This window comes from Strongylocentrotus purpuratus, unplaced genomic scaffold, assembly GCF_000002235.5.
Source record: "Strongylocentrotus purpuratus isolate Spur 01 unplaced genomic scaffold, Spur_5.0 spur5_scaffold_5, whole genome shotgun sequence".
NCBI classification, from domain to species: Eukaryota; Metazoa; Echinodermata; class Echinoidea; order Camarodonta; family Strongylocentrotidae; genus Strongylocentrotus; species Strongylocentrotus purpuratus.
In genome coordinates, this window is record NW_022145611.1 from 6,094,338 (window position 1) to 6,098,403 (window position 4,066).

Below are 4,066 nucleotides of genomic sequence, written 5' to 3' on the forward strand. Positions count from 1 at the left end.
GTTTTCGGGGGGGGGGGGTGGGTTCAGTCACTGCACCCTTCAGGAGTTAAAAAGTTTCGCGTCACCGAAATCCCAAATTCATCAGAGAAGATTGTTTTTCATCCTTCACACATAGAGGCTAGAAGTACTGGCACGTTTTCGCGTGAGGGCCGTCGTATATCGTGAGGAACTTTTGTCCGAAAATGATATATTATCCAGATCCCAAATGTTGGAAGTGAGCGATCAAAAAAGAAAATGTAATTTATTCATCAATATTAACTAGATAAAAATATTAAGTTATTTATTCGTTCATCTCGTTGCCAGGAATCATCCCGATTTATCATTATTTTATGCGAGAATGAAGCAAACGAGGGGGGGGGGGGAGACACCTTGTTCTGGTATAAATTTTATTCGGATATAAAAGTACCACAAATAAGGTCTTTTATACTGGGGGGGGGGCATGCTGCCCGATTTATGACGACATTCGGGTGCCCAAATATCGTTATATCATTTGGGATATTCAGGACCTCGCTGCCTGAAATTACCCCGTTTCTAAATTTTGCGCCCCCCCCCCCCCTATTCGCGGCGCAAAGGGAAGGAAAAAAGCGAAAGAAAAGAAGAGGAAAAAGGAGAATAGAAAAGAATGGAAAAGATAAAAAGAAAAGAAAAGAGAAGAGAAAAGAAACAGAGAGAGAGAGAGAGAGAGAAATAGAAAAGGAGAAAGGAAAAAAAGAAAGCCCCCCCCCCTGCACTCCGGGGTCGGAGGGACCGCGTTCGTGTTTCCTAAATTTCGGGTAAAGGGGTACTTTTCACGCAACAAAGTCCGGCTCGTAATACACAAAAATCCGGCCCGTATTGCATGAGTTTACACACCGGAGAGCATAGGAGGTGCTTTCAAAGAGAGGGAACATGCATACGCGTACTCTAAATAACACTGAGTAGGGGGGGGGGGGAGAGAGAGAAGTCGGGCGAGTTAAAAAAAAAATGTTTTACTTGTGCTTGTATTTGAACTCATGTTGGTAGTAATCATGGACAGGGGCGACGATCCTGGGCCAGATTGGGAGGGACACGTCCCCCAGGAAATTTTGAAATATAGCGGAAAGAACGTACATTATGGGCTTAGGGATTATGGAATGCATAACATTCAACATTGCAAAATTTCGTTTGGTTTTTACGCCCCCTCGCCCAATAACACAAAACTATGATATGACATTCCACCCACGCTCCCGGCCGTGATTTATCCATGGTTGGTTTAATAGATCTTTTTCTTTTTTTTCTTTCTTAATTTCTACTAACATAATTGTGTGCTCTCACATGATTGTTACATTTCCCCTCTTAAGCAGACGCGAGGCAGGGATGCGGTGGAGCAGTCGCCCCCCCCCCCTCAAAAAAAAAAAATGCCGGTCAAAGAGAGAGAGAGAGAGAGAGAGAGAGAGGGGGGGGGGAGTAAGAGGATGTAGGAAGGAAAAGGAACAGACAAAGTGTCACATTTTTAAAAATTTAGACAAGTCGAGAACGGTACAACGAATCGTCTTCTTTCTCTAATATGAAACGTCAAAGTGGGGGACGGGGGGAAACTGAATTCCAACAAGGATTGAGAGTCGAGAATGGTACATCGAATCAGGGATAAAATCCCTGATCGAATCGTCTTCTTTCTGTAACAATTAAATGAAACGTCAAAACTTAAGCGCTTAGCGCGGGTGTGGGGGGGGGGGGGGGACTGAATACAGACATGGATTAATTAGAGTCGAGAATGGTACAACGAATCGTCTTCATTCTCTAATAATGTAAAGAAACGTCAAAGCTTCCGCGGGAGAGGGGGCGGGGAAGGGGGGGGGGGGGAACTTAATTCAGACAAGGATTCAGAGCCGAGAACGGTACAACGAATCGTTTACCTTCTCTAATAACATAAGGAAGCGTCAAATCTTATTAAGAGTCGAGAACGGTATACAACGAACAGGGGCGGATCCAGCCGACGGCAGGGGAGGGGCCCAATTCGTGAGAAAATATTTAGTGGCGAAACAACCGGCCGATAATTCGACCAGTGGGGGGGGGGGGGGGGGGGGGGTGGGGGGGGGGGGGAAGTGAGCACTATTTTTTTTTTTTTTTTTTTTGCTCCCGAAAATTTGGAAATCGCGCCGGTCGATAATTCGCTCAGTAAGGGGGGGGGGGGTTAGGAGGGGGCTAGGGAGCACTATTTTTGGGGGGGCCCTCGTAAATTAGAAAAATCTCCCCTCCCCCTTGAGCGCTAGGGAGAGGGGGCACATCTAAAAAAAAAAGGGTAAAATTAAAGCTTACACGTTTTTCTTTTCGAGGGAAGGGGAGCCAGCCCCCCTGGATCCGCGCATGCAAAGTAATATCATTTGGGCATCTTGCAGTTTCTGATACTTTTTTTGAGAGGCTGACGTTATTCCAAAATTTATTTCTAATAAATAAAACTAAAATTCTTTCGCGGCATTGGAAAATGATGTACGAGATGGTGACAATTTGGAGGGGATATCTTTAAGAGGGGGAATATTTTGCATTTTAAATGGAAAAACGGACACACATACAATATAGCTCTGTCTCTTTTTCCCTCTTTTCCCGCATTTTTTCTACCTTTTACTCTTATCTCATAATTGTGATTAAGTTATGATAAAACATCGATAATTCTTGGTTTCATTTTTTCTGAGACGCCCTGTATAAGCTTATCAGTGGTTGTCAGGATTTGGGGCAAACTGTTAAAAAGATGCATCGGCCGCAAGACCGGGGGCTGCGCGGATTTTAAAAGTACCAAACGCATTTTGTTCATACAACAGTTTGCATGTAAGCCTAGGTTCCTATGGAATGCATAGTTTCAGCATTCCAGCACCTTGACACCCGCCGGGGCTTTTCCCCTGGACCCCACGCCAATTTACGATCCACTTTGCTTTGCTTTGCTCTACCTGGTCGTACTCCCCCCCCCCCCCCCCCCCGTATTCAGAGAAACGTTCCCAGGGTCTGCGTAACATGTAAGAGCGGTGGTGATGTGGATTTTTTTTTTTGCCCCCCAAAAACGTTTTTGCTCATTACGCCACTGCTCCCTCGCATCCCCCCCCCCCCCGGTCATGAAAAGAAATCGCCGCCCCTGGGCCTACAGTACGAAGGGATTTAGTCGGCCTTGTACATAAGTTATTGAGTTATTATGAGCTTCATAATAGGCCTACCAGTCAGCCTAAACAAGAGGTCATGACACGGAACGGGAACCTCCCTTGATCATCCTGTAGTAAATTACTGGTTTACTGTGAAATTCACTTTTCAGGGGAAATGATGGATACATCGGTCGGGAGGCCGGTGGGGGGGGGGGGGGGTTGTAAAGAGTGCCTCCCTTCTTTCTGTCTTTCAGGCACTGGAACCCTCAAGGCATTTTCAATGTGCAATTTGAAATGAATGGAAAAATTGGTGTGTTGTAATTTGAAAAACATCTAGACCACCCCCCCCCCCCCCCCCCCCCACACACACACATTTTAAATGCTCCACATTGTGAAAGAAGAAGAAGAAAAAGATCTAGTTTTATAATAGAGGTTATGGATGAATACATATTTACCGGGCCGGGTGTGGAAGGGTGGTTAATCAAGGTTTTCATTCTTGGGGGGGGGGGGGGCCGGGGGGGGAGGGGTCATCAATAGCAATGGGGCAAGTCCGTTCAGTCGGGCGGGCCTCTGGGTCGCTCTGGATTCATTTGGTGCACAACATATCATATTGTAATAAAATATATAAGTTTATAACTTATTACAACTGTCGATGTTTCTGCAGTGTAATTTATACATTTGTAATAATTGAGATGTAACATATAAAGTTGCGGTTAAAATAATGTCACTCCAATATATCTTGTAATGTTATTACAAATCATATGTTTATGTCATCATTCTTTTATTTTTGTTTGTACGTTGAATGAACAATAAAATAACTTTCAAAACAAAAATAGCAGGACCTCCTGGATGGAGCTGACCCGGATCGGAGCATATACCCTGTATACTGTGTAAGGATAAGTGCTTCTTTCTCGCGTACAGTGTATACACATGCGGCTCCACAATTTCGAATACAATAAGCTGAGAAAAATCTAAAA